At 43.5% G+C, this 23,546-nt stretch overlaps 1 protein-coding gene across 6 annotated transcripts in view; it reads right to left on the bottom strand.

Moving 5' to 3' along the window:
• The window catches only part of MID1 (midline 1), a 384,302-nt gene that overhangs the window by 152,865 nt on the left and 207,891 nt on the right, over positions 1 to 23,546 (bottom strand). The window contains exon 1 of one of the 6 annotated variants that reach the window (XM_019529337.1): positions 11,535 to 12,018. The exons of 4 other annotated variants lie outside the window; for them this stretch is intronic. The gene's annotated coding sequence lies outside the window, so the exon portion shown is untranslated. Of the gene's footprint in view, positions 1 to 1,155; positions 1,168 to 11,534; positions 12,019 to 23,546 lie in introns of those variants that run through there. One more of the 6 variants, XM_019529342.1, reaches the window with a different exon arrangement.

The raw sequence follows: 23,546 nt of genomic DNA, 5'->3' as shown, positions 1-23,546 counted from the left end.
AAATGTGTATCTTTCTGAACCACTTAGTCACTAAGGTTGACAAGCATGGACATTTGTTTCCCTGGGGACAAGTAGCAGATGTGCCACTGCTACTTGTCCCCAAGGATTGCCTGTGCCATGTGCACTCTGGCATGCAGCAGGGTAGCCCTGGTGGGGCAGGGGAGGCTGGGCCCAGCAACTGTGCTGGCCCCAGAAGCCTTACCTGGGGTCCTAACAGTGTCCCAAGCTGCAGCTGTGGCAGGAAGCTTGTCTGGCATCTGGAACATGGCTCCAGCCAGCCAGGTTCTCCTTTTGGACAGAGTGCACTGCCACCACATGCGCCACCCTGCTTTTTGGCATGGGTTTTATTGACTTTGGGATCTTCCAGGGTCAAGCCTCCCCATACCCTCCATCCCAACCCCATGCTGCAAGCACAAGCCTGGGGAACACCACACGTCTGGACATGGCCTAAGGTGTCAGCCTGCACTACCTTCTGCCCAGCTAACCCTTTTAAGCAGCTCCACCTCTCCACCTCTTTCTGGGGTAAGACTGATGATGCCCAGCAATAATACTGTAGAACTGAATATTTTTCCTCATAGTTTCTATGGCCCTGTAATTAAATACAACCAGAAAATTGAAAAATCTTCTGTCTATGAAGCTGGACTAGATTCATATTTCTACCTACCTTCCTACTTTTCTTTCTAGCTAATCATCCAACTCTTTGAGTGTCAGTATTTCCTATTTTCATGTCCAAAACACATTGAGTGTCAAACTTCAAGATATACTATTTTCCCTGTAAGACAAGCTACACGACTAATAATGTTACTAAAGGCACAGAATGCCACCCATTTTAACCTAATACATTCTGGACAACATTAACTAATGCTAATATCTAGCTAGTTTTAAGATACAGACTGCAGTAAAACAATGCTTAAAAGTAAACTACACTTAAAAATAAAGGGTCATCATTTACAGTTTATTAAGGGTTATCTGTATCAGCAGGTTGCTAGAGAATTCCTTGTTTCTGAATTGAAACATACAGAGGTAGACCCGCTGATTCTTAAACCTGCTGGCCCCTACTACCTGCGAGGAGGTGGTGAAGGAGAGAGTATTTCGGAGGTGGGATGTGGGTGAGATGGGAATGAGTAACAGTGTGCTGGTGGATATTTTTCAAACCTGATCCTCCATAGCCATAAGGTTTCTTATACCCACGATGCAAGTCCGGGTTATGCTCTTACATTCCTAAATTGTGCTTTTGTCAAGGGGCCCTGAATCAGAGAGTGGCACCCAGCTGTCTCTCTTATCCATATTAAAGCACATTTAAAATGGGGTAACTTGGAAAGCTGGAAATTCTTTTATGTCATCTCATTAACAAGCTTTCAGTGTGCTACGCTTTGCCGAGTAAGGTTTAAAATATATCCCAAATAGTTTTTCTTGGCATTTTTTGCAGCAACATTTGCTGACAATATGTTGCCTTAAAAGTACTAGTGAATATAGATTCCAAAATGAGAATTTCAGGCCCCCTCCTGCAAACACTTACAAATGAAGTTTACATTCATTGGGAATGAATTTGAAGATGTGTTGTTATGCAAATAAAAATGTTTGAAGACTGCACCCTTAGCTAGTACAGATACTGACAGGTGTAAATATTTGCCAAAAAAAAAAGTCCCACTCTTTCACTTTATATGAGTCTCATATTTTTAAAATATAATTCCACTTTCATTGGTGTCATTTCTTATAACAAATGTACAGTTGGGAATGTATTTATAATAAATGTAATGAAGTTAGGAAAATACTCAAAAAGAGAATGTGAAGGTTTGTAATCTGGATATACAACCATCAAAGGCAAAATTAAAGTGCCAGTATTATAATAGTCAATTCCTGCTTTATAAGGTAGCAAGCTTTTCCTATAAATGCACTATAAAATCTAATGAAGTATTTACATTTTTGTCATAAAATCTGATATGAGCATTGAAAGAGGCCAGAAAAAAATGAACTGTGTCTAATGTGTAAATTAATACATTTTGAATTTCTAGTACTACCTCTGAAGAATAGGAAAAGCATGATTCTTTTTACAGGTTTCAACCTGCTCTGGGATATAAACTGAATAATTCTGGGCAACAGTTATGACCATTACATGATTCAAGAGATAATTCTAATACTATTAAGCAAACTCATGGCCCACAGTTTGCCTCCATTCCATTAACTACTTTCAACTTGTATAGCTCAGACCTTTGAGGTCTATATTTAACTCATGTTATTAATAAATGCCAACAGCAAAATAACAAGATTCACAGACTTATTTTTAAAAGGTCAATAATCATCCATATAACCAGCTTTTCAAAGTTAAGAAAAATGCCAGATGAACCAAAGCCTTCATTACATTAGGGAAAAAAGTTACCCTTCCATAAAAAAAAACTTCATCTAATGCAGAGAACATTCTTCCTCCAGTCCCTACATCACACAAGTAAGGATTAACAGATATTCAGAGACTGATATCCACTCAAAAGCTTCTGACATACAATAGTAAATATGTCATAATATTTCATGAGCACTCTGTGTTATTTATAAATTTTCATTGCCAAAGGAATAATTAACTGTACCATCTACACGTCAACTACATTAACAATATTTACATAGCGTTTGGAACAGTTTACAGCAGATGGGAGGGGGGGAGATTGGAACATAAGAGATGTTAAATACAGCAAAAGTACATCTGCTGCATCATTTGTACTTAAACATAGCCACAACCATATCATCCAGTCTGTGAAATGTATGGCTATTATCACACACTAGTGAATTTCCTGTCAAGAATGAGGAAGCCAGCACTGCACCACCACCATCCCATGCCACCACCGTGTCCAAGGAGCAGGGCTGGGGGTGGGGGGGGCAGCAGCACTGGCCTTGCCCTCCTGCTCTGTCCCCTCCATCCCTGCTGTCATGGTGGCACTCTGCCATCTCACTGTGTCCCTACCATCCCCTCTGTCATGGCAGCACTCTATCACCGCCATCATCCCCCACCCCCCACTCTGCATCCAGCTCCACCCTACCCCCTCGCTCCATCCCCTCTGTCCCCACCGTAATGGTGGCATTCCATCCCTACTGTTATTCTTGACAGGCAATTCAGTAGTGTATCATAATGGCCTGCTGCAAGCCACGCCTCCAAGAGCATTACAAAGAGACAGAATAAGCCTGGTTATATATAGAATGTTCTAAAAGATGGCCTTGCATCTGCCTTCAGAGTGATTGAGAAGAATCAGCATTCCACAGGACTGGGGATCTTCACACAGCTTCATTTCCCATCATGGCTAGGGACAAATATTCAAAAAGCCTGAGCCTGAATTGATTAAATCTTTGCAGATTGGTCTAACCTGCAGAGCGTGAACCAATTTGCAAGTGGATAGATGTTCACTTTTGAATCAAGAAATGCAGGTGCATGCCTGTAGGGGCTCAGGCTAGAAGCCGGGGGGCACTAGAGCAGCCCTCCCTTTCCCTCCATAATGCTGAGCTGAGGGGTGGGAGTAGACAGGCACCAGCAGGATGCTCTGACTAGGGAGGGTTTTAAACCCCCACCCTGGCCTAGACAGTCTCCAGCTGGGTTGTGCCTGGAGAAGGAGGGGAAAGAAGCTCTCAGAATGCTTTTCCTGGCTTGGGATGGGAGTGTTGCCAGACCCGATCCCCTGTCTAGTACTCTGAGGCAAACTGGAGCGGAGGGAGGGAGGATTACTTGTGTGGACTGCATGAATCTGTTGATGATACTGAGCTTTTCAATCTCCTTCTCCTGCTTTTTCATACTGTCAGTAGCAAACTGACAGGCAAGGGAGCCATGAGGGAGCTGATAACACAGGATTTTTTAGCCCATCAAGAAAACAAAAACCTCTCTCATTAGTTCAAGCTCTTCTTAAACAGCTTTTTACAAGAAAGGAATGGAGTGACACTACCAGCTGACCTGCTGATTAGCTTTAAAAAGCCCTAAGTGGACACTATCCTATCTGTCTTTGTCCCAGTGAAATTGGAGACACACACACAGACACCTCTCAGCATTAGCTAGCCTGGGGAGGTGTGACCATGACCAGATGTCGGCTAGGGTCCAGGCTACTCTGGTACATGCTCTGAGGGAGAGAGGATGGAAGAAGGGGGATCCCTGCTTGAGCAGTGAGCAATGAGCAGTGGGGGGGGAGGGGCAGGGGAAAGCCAGGCAGATGCTGCTGTGCCTGCAGTCCCCTACCCCCTTCTCAGCCAGCCAGAGCAGTGATAGTGCTTCAGGTAGGGAGAAGAAGGGTGGAGCCAGCCCTGCTATCTGGAGCAGACAGCCCAGCTCCTGGATGAAAAGCGTGTTGGGATGCTTTGAGACTCTGATTTAACTTAATCCAGGAAGGGGTCTGGGACAGGCATTTCATAAACCAGTTTGACCCAAATCAGTTATGTCTGATACTACATCCAACCAGGTTTACCTTAAAGTAGTCTCGGCCATTTTGAAACTTGTTTATATGCCCTGAACTTGTTTTGTTACAGGTTTACACCAGTTTCTGATCACTTAAACCAGCGTATGTGTAACATATTTCCCTAGCCAATGAAATACAATAACCATGGAACAGGCAACTGTCTGTCTGTGAAGCCCACACTCTTAAGGCAAGTCACTGTCTACCCCATATGTTGTTTCTCTTTTTAAAAAGTCTCCAGTTTTGTTAGTTAAGGGATTTACTTTGCAATAGAAGGAATAGGAGAGGAGTTAACATAGGCAGGATGCACTGGGGTCTGTCTTGGCTTCTTTACGCTGCTCTAGTAGCAAAAAAGGGCTAGAATGATAGCCTGTTCAGCCATGAGGCACTAAATAAGCTAAGGACTGAGGACACTTTGGTTTTGCAAAATTCCAGCACAACAGTCTAAATATCTATGGGTCCTGGGCTATACAGCAACTGCTATGTTTTACATTGCCACCCAATAGTGATTCTAAAGGTGGCAGTGACAGCTTGAGGATGATTACCTCTCTGTAAAAGGAATTTTCAAGAGTAAAGGAATGATATGGTGGCTAATCTGCCAGTATCCCTCTCCTTGTAGTTTCCACAACCCCAGGCACCCTAATCCAGCAATCAAATGCAGAAGCTATTTCATTTCATGCTACTGACCATGAAACCCCAAAGACTCCTTGCAATGTTTTTGGCTGATAATGAGTAGTATCTCTTGGGCTCAACTGTGGCCTTTTTCATAGCTCTTTGTTAAATATACATATGTTGCATATACAAAAGATCTAGACTGTCTCATTTCCAAATTCTTTTCCAGATGTTGCCAGCTTCAGCATTTACCATTAACTGTACCCGCTTCTTTGAACCAATGGCAACAAGTGCTAGTTACAACTACCAGGCCACATCTTTAATGTAGAAGGGGCAGCCGGATCAAGATCAAGAGCAGCACAAAGATGGCATAAAGCAATGTTCAAACCCTCCTTTCACCAAGCTGTGCTATGAACTTCTTGGTCTCACAGTCTATATGGACCAGAAAATCTTGTTTGTATTCAGAACCACCCTAAACTCTGCACAGACAGCAGGAATATAGGTTATATGGAGTCAGAAAGAACCACAAGTTTTTTTCAAATATCACACACAGATGTACTTTAACAGAGCAGCAAGGGGTGTTGCAGGAGCTGCAACTGCTATAAAGTTATGACCTTGTCCATCTCACAGGTCTCTGAGAATTTAAACAGGTTCATTTGGGGCTAAATAAAGCTCTTTTTTTTTTTTTTTTATAAACTTATCACCATCCTATCCATCAGGAACACACTGTCAATCTTCACTACCTTGCTACCTTTTTTCCTCACAGCTTATAGTTGAAAAGGCCCAGTTTGGGGTATTCTTGATTCTAACTGACCAGAAATATATTCTTAGTGTTAAATCCTGGACATTTAAAAATACTACAAGAGAGAATCTGCTACTTAAATTTTAAGAGTTTAATATTTAACATTTTATCCTATCCTACTTCCATGTCTGTTACACACATAGTGAATCATATGAGTTAAAATTAATAAGTGTATTTTTAAAAATTGCAGTAAGGCAATTAGAAGGTGGTTATTTTTTTTTTATAACTGCAAATCACTGTAAATGATTTAAAAGAAACAGTAACAAAATGCATTCTATCCTAATACAGCCCCCTCCATTCAAGGGTCTCAATAGTTTCACATACATTAATGGACCACTTTCTCACCAAGTCAAGAAAGCTGCACTAGCATAAGAGAGAATTTAATCAGTAGAGCCTCTCAGCCTCAGCGAGGGAGATACCTATTTTTACTTATGGAGAGAACAGAGAACAAATTATAGCTGCTCTATTGCTAGTGCGTCATTGTCAGGTATAGAAAGAGGGCTCAGAAAGCTCTACTGTTTCTGCATGCTTTAGCCAAATTTGACTGCTTGTATCCTGGAAAAACAAAAAGAGAATGTCTGTTCTGTAACACTATACACAAATGTCTCAGGTCTGAGAGGAATGCAGCTGTTACCTGTAATGTTATGGGACTACCACTAAGCACATTCCTTTTACCACACCTGGAGGCATTGCCGCCCAGAGACACAATGATTTCAGGGGAGTATTTTATACTAGGGGTGCTCTAACCAGGCCCGTGAACCATGGCTAGCCACCAGCACTGTGTCAACTGGCACATGGGGCTCTCCATGGATTTTGCAGGGAACCCTGCAGACCATGGCCTTGTGTACTAGATCATGGCAGTGTAGGGGTCAATCCTGGTGCACAAGGGCTGGGTAGGGGCAGCGTGGAATCCCCAGAGCCTGAATTCAGTTTGTTGGGTGCTGTGTGGAGCCCCAAGTACCCAATCCTAGCAGCAGGGTGGGGCAGCCCACAGATTGATGCCACATCATTCATCTCATCTATGGAGCCAAAACTGTGAGCACCACTGTTCTATACAATTTATCCTATCTCCCTAGCATGGCTCAGGCTCTAGGATCATGGACAGACGCTGGTAAGGCGCTGGCAGAAAGAAGGGTGAATCCCTTGCTCTCACCATTAGATCAAAGAGTGGAATTCTATTCTTTTCTAGACATCTATATTACTAGATTTGGTCACCTACATGATCATCTAAGTTCCCAAAGTTGCCATTTAAACAGTAGGGCTAGGGACAAAAGTTACACATAAACTGGTTTAAGTTATCAAAAATGGGTCTAAACCTGTAACAGAACAGAAGCTCAGTGCACATAAACCAGTTTCAAAATGGCTGAAACTGGTTTAAGATAAACCTGGTTGAATGTAGTATTAGACTTAACTGATTGGGGTCAAACTGGTTTATGAAATGCCTGTCCCAGACCCCTTCCTGGTTCAAGTTAAGTCACAGTCCAACAGCAAGGTTTGTGGCCCTGGGCTGGGCTCTGCTGTCTGCTCCACAGAGCAGGACTGGCCCTGCCCCTCTGCTCCCTAGCTGGAGCAGTAAGGGCTGGCTGACAAGGGAGTGGAGATGGGCCAGCCCAGCTGGAGATGCAGCCTCATCTACAGAGTTGGGGTGGGAAGAGGAGCAGGCTGCCCCCCACCAGAAAATCCCCAGCTGGGGTCTGGGACCAGGGAGGGGGTTTAAATGCTCCTTCCCTGTGCAAACTTACTGCTGGCTGCAACCGTGGACTATAAATCCCTGAGGCACCTAGAAGCAGGAAGAACACGTCATGAACACCCTTCCACAGTCCTGCTTCTGTGATTCTGGACTGCAAATCCCAGAGACCTCGGGGCAGCAAGAAGAGGAAGTAAACACACAGCCAGGGACCCAAGCTCTAGTGCCCCCCAGCTTCTGGCCTGAGCCACTGCAGGCATGTGGCTGCATTTCCTGAGTCACAGGTAAATGTCTGTTCACTTCTGTTTCAATTTAATCTGTACATATTAAATTAACCTGTAAAGACTTATTTGATTCAGCCTCAGGCTTTTTGACTGTCTGCACTTAGCCAAGTTGTGTATCATTACTGAATCAGTGCAGTAACTTAGGCAATTAGAAACCAACTATCTCCAGTCTTCCTGATTTGGAGAAAGAAATTAGAGTATTTACAAAAAGCTTGAAATTTTACATTCTGAGGAAACCAAGAAGTGTATTTGATTCAGGAATGAGTCCTGACGTAGATACCTTCTCATTATTGCTTGAGAACCATCTTATTATTTCTGTTCAGTTCTGGCCTGGTATCATATTCTGTTTACTCACAGGCCAGAGTCTTGTTTTCTAGCTGCTGACCTGCAAATTAAGATAGGGTCCTCATGCCTTATGAATACAAGAGAAGTATGAACTAGGGCAGTATTGTCTGAACAATGTTTAAATACGACTGACTCTAGGATTAAGGAAGAAAACTGAACTTTGGTATCTAATTATGAATTTCCCTAGACAAGACTGTGATTTGTCTTTTAAACACTGTGCCAGTGAACCCACAGGAGTGAAATCCTTCTCTTTTCTCACTCCTTCACCATGACTCTTACCGATAGCACTACCATTCATGCTGGAGGGACAGCCTGTTACAAAGGCTCACTTCTTCTCCCACTCAGTATATCAGCTAGCACAGACGTTGCCTTGTCATATGCACTGGCTCGTGCACTAACCCAATATCCCATGGTGAGCAGAGAAGAGCACTGTGCCGGCAAGGTCCTCACCCAGTCTCTTCATTGTATCAGCCAACACAGCTTAGCCTACATGAAGAGGAAAGTAATTGCCTACTGGTAGTGGCCAGTCACTAATTGCTTCCTCCTTCAAACCAAAGGAAAAGTCGTGAAAAGAACTGTAATTTGTCACCATTCATTATGTGGTCTGTTCTGCTCTGCAACACACCTTAGGTAGGATGAGATGTAATATTCAATCCTATAACTTTACACTAAATGAAAATTGAATCCAAGGGAAAGGATGGACTTTACCCGTAAAGTTTCTACTTTACTTTGTCTGGGGATTTTGTTTTGGAACAGGCTGTAAAAGGCCCTGCAGAAAATCAGAACATCCTTGCAAGGCTTAATTTAAGGGAACACCCACATTATTTCAATCTTGCGGGCACCCTGTTACAGATACTGTCCCTCTATCCTGATCACATGTTGGCAACTCCATGCATCTTTTTTTCTGCACTTGTGGGTACAGAAAGACAAATCATTTAATTAACTTTTCCCACACAATCTTGCCTGAAGGGTCTATTATGACCATCCCTGATGAACAGCAAATGAAACTGAAGTATCAATTGACAACTTAGATGACAAAGTGTCAAATTTTGTTGGTTCATATAAGGAAGAAAAAATACAGGAGATTAAGAAGGATACAGTTATCAAACACCAGAACAGAAACAGAGTAGTTTCTAACATTATTCACTATGGAATAATGGAAAAAGTTATAGCATCATAGCACAGCCCAATCTAGCTGGGAGGTTCCAAGGAAAAAAAAGAAAAAAGACAGAAATCTGAGTACAGCATCTGAACTGAATTTCACTGAACACACAATTTTCAGATCTTATTAGACACTGTCTTCATCACAAGGATTGCTGCTTTATTCTTCACTCTTTCAAGTCAAAGCTGAGACAGTACAGAAGTTAGTCACTATTTCTTCTCTGATGTAAACTCATCAAGGTTGTGATCCTTACAGACCTGAGAGATCCTGCTAAATGCCCATATAAAATCAATGAGAAATATTTGTGTTCCTCAACTCTCAAGATGAGGCTGTAACAATAGGATCATTTTTTATCCATTGAATGTTACTGGCTGGGTTAGTTACAGATGTAAAAAAAGAAGCTGTTTTATTCTACACCCTACAGCAGGTATGCTTAACTCCCAGCCTGTGGGCCAGATCCAGCCCTCAGAGTCATGTCCTCTGGCCTGCATGGCTCCTCATGGGCCCAAACATTTGGCGGCAGGGGGATGGCATTAATTGGTACTCCCCTGCTGCTAATTTTTGGACCCACGGAGAGCCCTCTGACTGATTAGTGGGGCAAGCAGTGCAAGGCCTAAGCTGAGTGGCACAAGGCCTGATCTGGGTGACTCCAGGTATGCAGGGCCCAAGCTGGGTGGCATGAGATGGGATATAGGTATATGGGGCCTGATCCAGGTAGTTCAAAGCAGGATGAAGGGGAAGGTGGGGGACAATCCAGGCAGTGATTTCATGGGGGATCCAGCCCATGGACCAGCCTTGTGTCACTCATCTGACCCATGGGGCCAAAATTTGAGCACCACTGCCCTACATCACACCAAAAAAAAAAAGAAGAATCATCTCTACACAGAATAGTGGGATCCATACACGTTAGCATTCACCACAACAATCTCTGACTATATTTGAGGGTAGCATGAAAAATGTTAATAGGTAAGTTACACCCTTCTAAAAGGCTGTTAATTTTCAAAAGGAAACCTCCTTTAAAGTATCTCAAATTCTAGACCTAGGACAAGTTTCCTGACAAGTATCCCAGGAGAGTGAGCTGTAGCAATAAATGTGTAAAAATGAGTAATGTGATAAAGGGAATTATTTGGATGCATCTGTACAATCTCCTGCCCTAAAGTCATTTGTCCGTTAGATTCATAAATACCTATGGTACTTTAAAAACTTGTCAGATAATTATCAAGTTTTGAAATGGCATGTTAGCAAACTCAGACGATAAATTCTTATACTTGAGGACCAAGCATTCATCTGGTTTCACTATATAGGACAATTGGTGAGCTTTATGTAAACTCAACTCATAAAAAAGTGAATAGTACAATCAAGACCTTTTATTCTACCTTGAGCATATTGGTGCTAAAATGTACTTCCTTCATAAAAATCACTCTCTGAGGCACTATTCTAAAATACACCATGGTTTAAGATGGTGCAAATTAATTATTCACAAATGAACAAATGTGATTTCAAAACATTCACACAAGTACTGTATAGGGCTTTAGGGAATTACATGTTTAAATGACAGAACTGAAGAAAAATGTGCTACCTCATCCTTCATTTGCTACTTTTAACATAGTACTGTAAAATTCCAGCTGCATTAAACAGAATAAAGATGTCTAATGTCCCTTTCAAGTTTCCTTAATGCAGTCATTCTCAAGCAGGGTACCATGGCACACTGAGGTGCCTTGGGATCCTCTCAGTTAGCACTGTTTGGTGTGTTAACGTGATTCATGAGAGAAACCCAAAGATTTCAAAAAGGAATACATAGTGTTAAAAATGTTATGACCTGTTGTGGTCTTTGAGTTCTTTCCGACAAAAAAATTGCTCTTTTTCCATAGTGAAAAAACAAATGAAAATTAAGAACTGGTATTTTCAGAGGGGTATCTTGAGTCTAAAATGTTTGAAAACACCACTTTACTGTCTTAACATCAATTGATAAGGCAACACGTCACAATTTTAAAAAAAAGCAGAAGAAAAACTCAGCTTATTACTGAGGAACATTTCCATTTCTGCAAAGCTTTCAGTATACAGATGATAATTCATTTGAATAGTGCCAGAAACCCAGAATGCTGTATTACCAACTTGTTAAACACATTAGAAAATATTTTCAAAAATATTCTGTAGCAAGTTTACATTTACATGCAAGCATCTGTTTCAACTCTTAAGAACATATAATGCGCATACCCACCGATGGATTTCGCCCTAGTTCTTTTGGCTGAAACATTGCTGTAGAGAAAAAAAAGACCACGCTGACCCACTCAAAAAACCAGTGAAGGCAAAGAAGCCAGATGGTAGCAGCTACCACAATCCTAGTAATCCCAAAGCAGTACTGTGACTGTGTCTGTAACTGTGAGACAGTCAATGCTGAAACACAACAGGAAAATCTGCCCTACAATTCCAGGAAAACCAGCTCCACCTAATCACCTCCGCTAGAGTTTAAGAATCAAAAATCCCTCAGCAGTCTGACTGCCTTTGTCACCAACCCTAAAACAAATATCTGCTCTCTTTCAGCATTCATCTTAAATTGACTGAAAAAGCAACGAGGATCAGGTTCTCTCACTGAACATCTCTATAACCTGGCTGACAATGATGGCTTGTAATAAGGACATTGGTTTGTGCTGCCACATAACTCAAACAAGTGGAAGCTCAGCCTGCTGTGTAATTAATCCAGAGCTGAATAATGAACTGCAGTTCCCATGCCCGTAATGGGAGACTGACCTGAACTGGCAAACCCTGTCATACAATGTGAACAGTTCAAAACTTTTCTTCCTCAGGGAATTTCGAATGCTACAGGACAAAGACAATTTGCCGACTCTTTTTTTTTCTTGAAATATTGACTTGAGAGAGACACACGAACAAATCTTGTTAGAAGTTCACCTAAACACTGTGACTGCTGCACTTATACAGGAAAGAATTTTCTTCCCTAAATAAATACAGTGGAGCAATGACCTGGCTCTCTTAGTCTGAGAAGAGAAACACTGAATGACTGCTGTTGTTTAAAATGTTGCTGATTTATCAGTTTGCAAATCAACAAAATGCAACAGTAAACAACAGATTGACCAAAAGTACCCAGTAAAATGCCCGAGTGAATTTCTGATTGATCTCAAGTTATACCAGACATTTGGACTCCAATAAAGGTATTAAAAATCTAAGTGGAAACAGCAGGAAAGAATTGCTTCCTTGTGTTCTCTGTTTTTCATGTTGCAATGCTTTCTTTCATGCATTTGTAACAGAGCACAGTGAAAGGAAACATCTCTCAGATGTTTGGACATGAGGATGCAAACACACATTGCTTTTGGTCTTTCTTCCGCAGACGAGTTTGCATTTTGCTCTCATTAAAATAATAAACAACCTTTATGATTATTTAATTTCCTATTCATTTGATTTCCTTAAAACAATGGATTGGAGCTGTTACAGACATACTTCATTAAAACGTTTTAAAGGTTTCTGCTGGTGATATCTGTTAACATGTGTCTAGTGAAGTGCAATGATAACTTGTAACTGAAGAAATGGGAATCCAAAAGGCAAAAGCAGTATACAGCAGAACTCTGATCCCTGGAACTGCTTGGATGACATTCAAAGTCTGGTTTGTCAGGAATCTATTACGCTAAGGATAGACATTACACCTCAACTGGTAAAAGTGATTGGAAACCAGTTTAAAAAATGTAACACAACAGAACTTCGGTGCGCTTAAACCACTTTTAAAATGGCCAAAACTGATTTAAGATAAATCTGGATGGATACAGAATCAGACTTAACTTATTTAGCTTAAATTGGTTTATTGAACTTCTGTCGCAGATCCCCTCCAGATTAAACTCACAATCCCTCAGCATCCCACAATGCTTTGCACCTCCACCACAAGCCCCCACTCCCCCACAGGGTGGGCTGACTATTCTTGGCCCAAGCTGTCTGCTTCAGCTGAGCTGGGAGGCATGCTCTAGCACCCCCCCAGCTTCTGGCCTGGGCCACTGCAGACATGTGAGTGCATTTCTGGAATCAAAAGTGAATGTCTGTTCACTTACTTATTGATTCAAGCCATGCAGCTTAGACTAAACCTGCAAATATTGAATTGAGGCAAAATCTGCAGAGGAAAAGCTCCCTGGAGCAGAAGCTCCCAGGAAGGAATTCTAAACATTGTAGTTAGCATTGCATTTTAGGGCTTTTAGAACCACCATGCCATAATGGTTCCATGCAATGTGTCTTTCTTTCTGCTTTGGCCTATCTGTAGCCAGGCCATTTTGGGTCAGCCAGGACCAACACCATGCCATATATAGTTCTTAGCCATACAGGCTAGGGACAGAAGTTATACAAACTGTTTTAAGTGATCATAAACTAGTTTAAACCTGTAACAGAACATAAGTTCAGTGCACATAAGCCAGTTTAAAAAAGGCTGAAACTGGCTTAAGATAAACCTGATTGAACAGACTTAACTGATTAGACCAGACTTGTTTATGAAACATTTGTCCAGAACCCTTCCTGGTTCAAGTTAAATCAAAATCCCCCAGGATCCCAGCAATTTGCAGCCCTGGGCTGGGCTGTCTGCCCCAGAGAACAGGGCTGGCCCTGCTCCTCTGCTCCCTAGGTGGAGCAGTGAGGGCTGGCTCACTGGCCTAACTGGCTTGGTCACTGACCCTCCACCCCACCCCTGGCAAACCCCAGCTGGGATCTGAGGCCAGGGAGGGGGATTAAACTTCCCTTTCCCCGAGTACAGAGCCCTCACTTGCTTACTTAGTGATGGCTGTGACTGTGGACTACAAATTCCAGAGGTACCTGGAAGCAGGACAGAGAGTGATAAGGAACCCTGCAGAATCCTGCTGCCATGATTCTGGACTGAAAATCCCAGAGAACTCAGGGGAAGCAAAAAGAGGAAATCAACACATATCCCATGCTGGATACAAGCTGGAGAGTCATGCTCTAGCACCCCTTGGGTTCTTTCTTGAGCCACTGGAGGCATGTGGCTACATTTCCTGAATCAAAAATAAATGTCTGTTCATTTGATTATTGGTTCACTCTTTGCAACTTAAACTAACTGGCAAAAGCTGAATCAATTCAGACTCAGGCTTTTTAACTCTCTGCGCTTAACCACAGTGGCTAGCAGGGATTGAACCAAGGGAGGCAGAGGGTAGAATGCACTGGTGCACTTGCACCCCACTTTGATTCCTGTTTCCAAAGTTGAAAACCAACTTTCTGGGAGTGGCAGCAGTATTTCTAGTCAAGCAGTGCTGACTGAGTGAGTCAATTGACTTTGTGGCTCATCATAATCTATTTTATCCCTCCTAAACTCTTCATTCCACAGGTGTTAATAACCGTCTCTTCTTTTGAATTGTCTTGATATGAAAGGGCCAATGTGGTTCCCATTTTCAAAAAAGGGAGGACGGAGGACCCATGAAACTATAGACCAGTTAGTCTTACCCCGAACCTGGGTAAGCTTTTTGAGAGAATATCTGGGCACATGTCCATGAGGGGCCAGCAGGGGAGATTATGTTTAGGGGCAACCAACACGGGTTCATTAGAGGCAGGTCCTGTCAGACCAACCTGGTGGCCTTCAACAACCAGGTCACCAAATCCTTAGATGCAGGGGTAGCAGTGGACATAGTCTTCCTGGACTTTAGGAAGGCCTTCGACACTCTCTCTCACCCCGTTCTCATTAAAAATACTAGGGTCGCTAACTGGCTGGAGGACTGCACCCAGAGAACAGTGGTGGATCGGTCATTTTCAACCTGCAGGGATGTGGGCAGTGGAGTCCCCCAGGGCTCAGTCCTTGGGCCTGCACTGTTCAACATCTTCATCAGCAACTTGGACGAGGGGGTAAAAAGCACCCTGTTCAAATTCGCAGATGACACTAAGATGTGGGGGAAAGGGCATGCTAGAAGGGAGGAATAGGCTGCAGTCAGACCTGGACAGGTTACAGGGGTGGGCAGATGAGATCAGGATGGGTTTCAAAACTGACAAGTGCAAGGTGATGCACCCGGGGAGGAAGAACCAGCAGCATACCTACAGGCTGGGGAACTCCCTTCTTGTCAGCACAGAGGCAGAAAAGGATCTTGGAATCATTCTTGATGCCAAAATGAGCATGGGCCGACAGTGTGGGGACACAGTCAGGAAGGCCAACCATACCTTGTCATGCATCCACAGATGCATCTCGAACAGGCCCAATGAATTGATCTTCCCCCTCTATGCTACAGTGGTCAGGCCGCAGGTAGAGTACTGCGTCCAGTTCTGGGCGCCGCACTTCAAGAGGGATGTGGACAACATGGAGAGGGTCCAGAGGAGGGCCACCTGCATGATCAGGGGGCAGCAGGGCAGGCCCTATGAGGAGAAGCTAAGGGACCTGAACCTGTTCAGCCTCCACAAGAGAAGGCTGAGGGGGGATCTAGTGGCCTGTTACAAACTAGTCAGAGGGGACCAGCAGGCACTGGGGGAGTCCCTGTTCCCCCGAGCACTGCCAGGAGTGACTAGAAATAACAGTCACAAGCTGGCAGAGGGTAAATTCAGATTAGACATCAGGAGATGCTACGTCACGGTCAGGGCAGCTAGGATCTGGAACCAACTTCCAAGGGAAGTGGTGCTGGCTCCTACCTTGGGGATCTTTAAGAGGAGGCTAGATGAGCACCTTACTGGGGTCGTTTGACCCCAGTACTTTTTCCTGCCATGGCAGGGGGTCGGACTTGATGATCTGCTCAGGTCCCTTCTGACCCTGGAAACTATGAAACTATATTCCACCAATCAAAGATAACCTGTCTTCTGAAATTCTGCTCTCTGTTAGCTGCTCCTGGTAATGAAACTCCTATTTCTTCACAGCCCTGCAAGTTGTTTTTAACTTTTTCCAATGAAGTTATAATTTTCCAATGAAGTTATATTTGACATCTATATTCAAAACTGTGATCTTGAACCTAGGTGTTCAATTGATACCTAAACTTTTCAGGCAACTGGATTTAAATATTTCATGTGGATTATTCATATTTGAATTTGATTAGGCCTATGTGGAGTGCAACCCTACTTTTACTCTACCTACAGAAGTTATTCCAATAACTTTGATAACTTTATTTGTTACAGTAACCTGCAACCTGCACTTCTGGAAGAACAGCATGCATGTTTTAGATAACTTTTGCCTGGGAACATACCAGTCTGCAAACAAATTAATTGGTAGTGAACATGAAAAGAGAGGAAGGAACAAACAAATAAAGGAAAAATGGAAGAATTGGCCCCTGAAGGCAAATATTTCTATTGTTTCCCCTGGCCACATTATTGCATGTCCTAGTTTTCATTCAGCAGCTTTTACTCAAGCTAAATCATGCATTCAATGAAGAGTCACCTCATCTCATGCCAAACTGTCATTTCTTCCCTCCTCTTAACTCAACACATTAAATATTAAACAGATTTTGAAAAAAAAATGCTTAAAATATACTCTAGACTACTACTATCACATGTATTTCCTAGTAACATTCATTAGGGTTCATAGGTAGAACATGGGTAGCAACATTCATTAGGGTTCATGTGATATATCACAGGTAACTTTTTAACCCTGTTAAAACTGTGTCTTGCCTTTTTCGGATGATAGGATCTCAAATATTTTTCATCTGATTCCTGTTTCGCATGTTGGGTCTCCAGAATTCAGAACCACCCGTGCAAGCCCTGTTTGAAGAGTTCTGTGCTTAGTATGTTTTTACTGCACAACAGAGCCTTAGCAAGAAGAAGGCTATTAGGAGCTGAAGAAAATTAAGACAGGAATAAACCTGTGGACTATCTACACTGAAAGCACATGGATTCACCACACATTAAAGCCCATAAAAGGAGAAAAGTAGAAAGACTGGCAGTTAAGCAACAACCTGTAAGAGGTATAGAGCCACTGTTTTCTCTATACATGAACTTCATAGCTAATCATGGTGACAGCAGGATGGTTCAGACACCATATAGATGAAGAAGATACAAAATACCTGTAATGTTTTTGAGGCACATCAGTTACAACATGCATTTCTGGATGTTTTTATCTCAAATGAATCAAAGTGTTTATGAAAAAGCAATTCACTTTTGTTGGGATAACAAGTTTATTTCCTACCAGAAATGGACCACCCATTTTCATGGCTAAAAAAATACCAGCATTTTTCAAGTGCTGTACATTCTCTGGAGGGCAGGGACAGAATTCTTAGTAGTTTGATAGGTACTGTCAGGCATCAGACAGATGACATTTCAAGGTATTTGCAGAGTGCAAATGCAGCGATGCAGTACAACGCGAGCAGGGTGGAGCCCTGGGAGTATATTATTTACAATTGGAAAAATAAAAGTTTCAGGACGTCTAAGATTTGAGAGGGGTGCTTGATAGCTATAAGTCCTCAGTTTGTGTCTTTTTTTAATGTATACACACACACAATCATTTTATTCATCTTCTGTATGAGACAATACCATGTCTTGAATTTCTAAGAGAGTTTTCTGGCTATGGCAGAGTAACACAGAAGGGTCTGGTGTCTCTGCCATATCCTATTTATGGTTGTTGAAAAGAAGTTGAGGGCTGCTAGAGACGTTCTTTGATTCTTTCCCTGGTTGAACACAAAGGGTTGAGCAGCCCTTGCTCAGCACAGCAGCAGCTGGCTACATTCTAAGGCTCTATATTGCTTCTGCAAGTTGCAGATTTCAGGAATATGCAACAACCCTACCTACTTCCTCTGCCTACTTTAAACATACTCCTGATATCTGGTTCTTAGTGAGGTGGCAAAAGAGCTGTAGCTGCCCCTGCAGTGCTCTGCATGGCTCCAAGCCCCACCTGCTTCCACCTTGGGCAGACTGCACCATGTTCCCCCCTGTACCTGCTCCAGCTCCCAGCTGCCTTTCACCCATTCCACCCACCCAGCATTATAAACAGCTGCCTGCAGGTGGCTGGGTGGATAGAAAGTGCAGCCCTGCATGCTGGGGCAGGGGCTGCCTGCCTGCAGCTTCTCCCTGCCTAGCTGCGCTTGTGGTGTCCAGCACGTCCCCATGCTACTTGCTACCCAGAGTGGTGCAGCAGGGGTAGGAGGTGGGGTGAGGACCTGAGCAGTACCTAGGTAGCTGCAGAAGCTGTGAGAACACCTCTTCTGGGAAGCTGTGAATACTGGCCAGGACTGGGCCTAGGGTGGTGCTCTTGGCAGGTGCAGGGAGGGTGCGGGTGGGAACACAGCTCAGGCTGCCCTGGGCAGGAGCAGGTAGGGCTAGACCCTATGCAGTGTCATGGGGGCAGCCACACCTACTCCTGCACTGCCCAGGCAAGCTCATCTGCACACACCACCTTCTCCCCCCTTTCCCCCTACCCCCAGCTGGCTCCCACAATATAGCATGCAGGCAGCACCCACACATACATGCAGGCACCCACCCCTTCACACACCAGCCTCCTCCACACACCCACCACACACACTGTAAAAGAGTAAGACTTTATTTTGAGCTATTATGCAATAGCCTCTATATATGCTACTCAAAAAACATAAATCAAGACAAAAATTATTATTTGAAATAAAATTAAAAAATGTTATAGTAGATGTTTGATTTTTAGTATATATGTGTTTTTTTAATTCGTTAAAAATTTGTGTGGTCTATAATTTTCTAAAATGATATCTTCTGAGAGATTTTGTGTGTGGGGCCTTCAGCAGCTCACCAAAACTCATTAAATGGTCTACCAGCTAAATAATTACTCATCCTGTCTTGGAACATGGATCAGAAACTTACTGGCACTGGATCCAGACCACACAGCCAGGGGGCTTCAGCAGTGTTTGACAGCAGAAGTTTCAGAACTGGGAGTCTTTGCCTACTGGGCAGTGATGGAACTGGCAGCAATGGTGGCCAGGTCCTAATGCTGGCCCACATGGCGACTGGTGCCTCCCGAGGCAGGAGGGGGGCACTTCCCCCCAGTGGCCAGTCAGTGACCGGGGGTACCCCGTGGCCAATCACACCAACCATGGGGGGTCCCTGCCACCAGTCGCACATGCCAACCCAGAAGTGCCAGCAGTGTTCCCAGAAGGACCAGGGGCACTTCTCCTGGATCCCCCACTCCCTGGCCAGTGCTCTCAGGAGGGGCTACACCGCTTCTGCCTGCCCCCCCACCCATCGCCTTTAGTGAGGAATGCTGGCTGTCAGAGGGTGAACCAGCACTCTCAGGAGGTGCACATGTACCCCCATGCACCTTCTACATGTAGCCACTGCTAGCCCACCTCAAATGCAAGCTAGGTGATTCCAGACTGCCACTGAAATAGGTTGCCAAGTGCTGCCTTACAAGTATAAGATATAATACCTTAGTCTGCCACATACACAGTGTTATACTACACAAGGTCTTCATACTGTCATTAAAGTAACTTCTGGATTTGGTACAGGAATTTTACCAAAAGTGACATTTTATTAAAGCTCTCTGGAGACTGGTAGAGCTTAATTTTAAAAGTAGTACATGTTCTTGTTCTTTTCATGACTCGCTGAAAGAACTATTGGATAGGTCTTGATTGACATAAATTGATTATAACTGCATCATCAAATATTAAATTTCCATTACACAAACAGGATGGTATCATTCTAAATATCAAAATTCAACCAAACACACCAGCTTCCCTCACTCGCAATACATTGAAGCTACTTGTAAGCTCCAAAAAAAACAACAAAAAACAAAGGCTACCCCCCTCCCACCCACTGAGCTTAATTATTATAGAAGGGATGCTTTTAACTTTCTTCTCTGATCACTGAAGACATGTGCTCAGTGACTGTGATTTCCTCCTTTGTGCTGACTACTTGAAAAATTATGTGTGTATATTTGGGTGTGTGTCAGGGGGAGGAGTATTAGAACAACAGTAATGAAAAGGGTGACAGATTCCTAATATGAAAACAGGATATGAGGAATAGTATTGTGCTAGTTCCTGTTTGTAAGGCAGGACATAGGTGGCATGATTGTTCAGGCCATTGAAGAAAACTTCCTTAAGAATGAGATTGTTCATATTTTAGCTTTGCCTATGGTAAATCTGCAACATAAATAATGCTGAACAGAAATCATCTTGCATCACCACTGGGAAAAATACTCTGTATTGAAAATGGTAGTAAGTGCTGCTTTAAATCACTTTTAAGCAATATAAGGAGATAGCCAAGAACTGTTCAGTCTGAAACTGAACACAAGGCCTGGGATTTGCAATGGAATCACAGGGAGTCAGACTTCTAGCTACATGGCTTGGATATTAATACTACCTTACACAATATTTGGGATTAGGGACCAAATCAAAACCTCAAGTACAAATATACTCAAAGATTGGGGAAGTTTGAGTATAAGTCTCAACTTAGTGTGGTCTTTACTTATGTTTAATTCAAATACTGTATTAATCTGTATTTGTACAAAGTAAAAGTAAACATGAAGATACGTGTTTCTCCAAAATAGATGTTTTACAATTTGTATTATTTGGATTACATTAATTGATTCTTTGATTCAATGTGCTGGGATTTAGATACTATATTTACTTACTCAAATCTAAGATGACCCTGAATTTAAGATGACCCCCCCCCCATTACATTCTATACATGGACAGTTTATAAATTTGTTATAATTTTCCATGCATCGAATCTAATTATTGAGGGGTCTTCTTCAATGTATCCCTCCCACTGCTGCAGTGGGGAGGCAGGTAATGTGGAGAAATCAAGCAGCTTGCCCCCCGCTTGTACCTGCCCCCCTGGCCTACCCCCTCACAGCCTTGGCTTTCTCTTTCCCCCCAGCCTCAGTTCCCCACTTCCCCCCAGCCTCTACTACCTGACTGTTCTCCAGCCTCTGCTCTCTCCTCCCTGCTGTTCATCTCCCCCTCCCCCCATTTCCCCAGACTGTTCCCTGCTTCTCCCCCTACTCTCTGTTCACCCCTTCTCCCCACAACCTCTGGCTCCCTGCTTCCCCCTGTGCTCCCCTTCCCCAGTCTCAGCTCCATCCCTGTTGTAGCCTGGGCACTGAGCATGGTTCCAGCCTAGCCCTGTAGCAGCTGTGCAGACTGCACATCACTGCTAGGGGGCTGGGCTGAAGCCATGCTCACTGCTCCAGGCTATAGTATGGATGGAGTCTGCCAGTGTGGAGCAAGAGTAAGGAGGGAAGTGAGAGGGGCAGACAGGGGAGCAGAGGCTGCATTAGATGAGGAGATGGGAGGAAGAGACTCCAGGGGGAAAATAGCAAAGTGCAGAGACAGTTGAAGTGGGGTGGAAGGCAGCAGCTGTGGCTATGGCTGTAACCCTGGATGCAGGTTGGAGCCCAAGCTACAACAGCTGCTTGGCCCCACACCACCCTCATACCTTACCTTTGCCATCAGAAGTCCCTCCCTTTGCTCCCATAAATACTTTTTTTGGGAGGGGGAGTTGCCATCTTAAAACCAGAAAAAAAACAAACCATACATTAAAAGTCAAATACCTACTATAACATATTTTAATTTTATTACAAAAATATTTTTGTCATGATTTATGTTTGCATAGTATATATAGAGGTGATTGCATAATAACTCAAAAACAATATTTTACTCTTGTATATTGTGTGTGGGAGTGCGCGTGTCTATATATGGTGGGGAGGTGTGTGTGGGGGGGTGGCTGTGTATGGGGGCAATAGGCTATGTTGAGGTGAGTATATGTGGGGGGTGGGTGTGTGGCATTTGTGGGGTGTGAAGGAGGGCATGTAGCTCTGGCCAGCACAGCACACTCCTCACCACACACATCCAACTCCCATACTTGCACACCACTAGAAAGTAGCTCCATGTGCTGGAGCTGGCTACCTTCCCTGCCTGCTGCTGCACAGGTCCTGGACTGCACCAGAAGTGGAGGGGAGCCCCAGCCCCTGCGTCCCTGTCGAGTTCTGGGACCTGTGTGTCAGGGAGCAGCAACGGCAGCCACTTCTAGTGCATGGAGTTTCCCGCCAGTGGCATGCAAGTGCAGAAGTTGCACGTGCACGGTGGAGAACTCCCGTGATAGAGGTGGCCTAGCTGGGTAGCAGTCCTCACTGTGATATGTAGCACTGGCTGGAGCTGTGTGCCCCCGAGCAACAGCACTTGCACTGGGCACGAGTGCCCTTAGTACCCCCACCTGCTACTGCTGCCACTGCCTGCAGGAGCTGCATGCTATGGGAAGAATGTGAGGGGGTCCCCACACACCCCCATGCTCCCTCACACCCACACTCTGCCCACTCAAGTTCTGTGCTGCCACAGCCCCCCTAGGCAGGAGTGAGGTTCAATAGGGTATGTTGGCAAGGGTTGTATATATGTGCGTGCCTTGCTTCCCTCATGGGCAGAAGGGCTGGGTGGGGTACTACTAGTTGGTGCATGCCGCAGGCCCACAGAAAGTGCCTGGTGGTCCAGATATGATTCGCAGGCCATATTTTGCCATGCCTGGCTTAATATGTTGTAGTCATGAACTTTTAAAACTTCAGCTCCTTTAAGAATTGACCATTAGCTTGGACTGTTAAGGCCTGACCCTTATCAGTATGACATCATTCAGGTCTGGGAAGGAATAGGCTGATACAGTCACAAATGATACATTCTCTTTATTCTTTGACTTCAATTTCAAAATATGATCATGCTAACGTGGAAGCTAATGGTAGTTTTGGCCCTATAAAAAGAGCCAAGTTCCTTAATGTGATGTATTGCAGTCATTTATTTTCAGCATGTAATCAGGGCAGATACATTTGAAACTTCAAAATAGGCCCAAATCAATTATTTTTCATGATTCAGCAATTGTACGTACTTGACCAAGACTTGCTGTAGTCCTTCCTCTCATATACATTTCCTATAGTTTGAGCTTTTGCTTATGAAAACTAATGTACTTTTATATGACTAAATCATTCAAAACCATGTAGTTTTGTCTAATAATATCCAATATCAGCTTTTTATTTTAACCACAAATGTGGGACCCGATTTATTCCCATTGTAGCGATGAATAAAAATTATATGATGAATTTCTCCTCCTCATGCACATGAATGTACACACACTGTCTCTCCAGGTGGGTGGTGGGGGGAACAAAACTAGCACTACAAGATTATATCCTAACAATTTCCTTTAAATATAAAGCGGGTTGAGTGTACCTTTTAATAATTTTTAAAAGAGATAGTCTACAGCAGTTGCAACACTTAGTTCATGTACCATAGCTAGCCAGCATGGGTTTGTTGCGGGTAGGTCTTGTTTAACCAATCTCATTTCCTTCTATGACCAGGTGACCTATCACCTGGATGAGGGAGAAGAGATT

The sequence above is a fragment of the Crocodylus porosus genome, unplaced genomic scaffold (genome assembly GCF_001723895.1).
Source record: "Crocodylus porosus isolate Cpor-Errol unplaced genomic scaffold, CroPor_comp1, whole genome shotgun sequence".
Taxonomy (NCBI): Eukaryota; Metazoa; Chordata; order Crocodylia; family Crocodylidae; genus Crocodylus; species Crocodylus porosus.
Note: the sequence above shows the minus strand (reverse complement) of the source record. Positions and strands in the feature narration are given on the sequence as shown.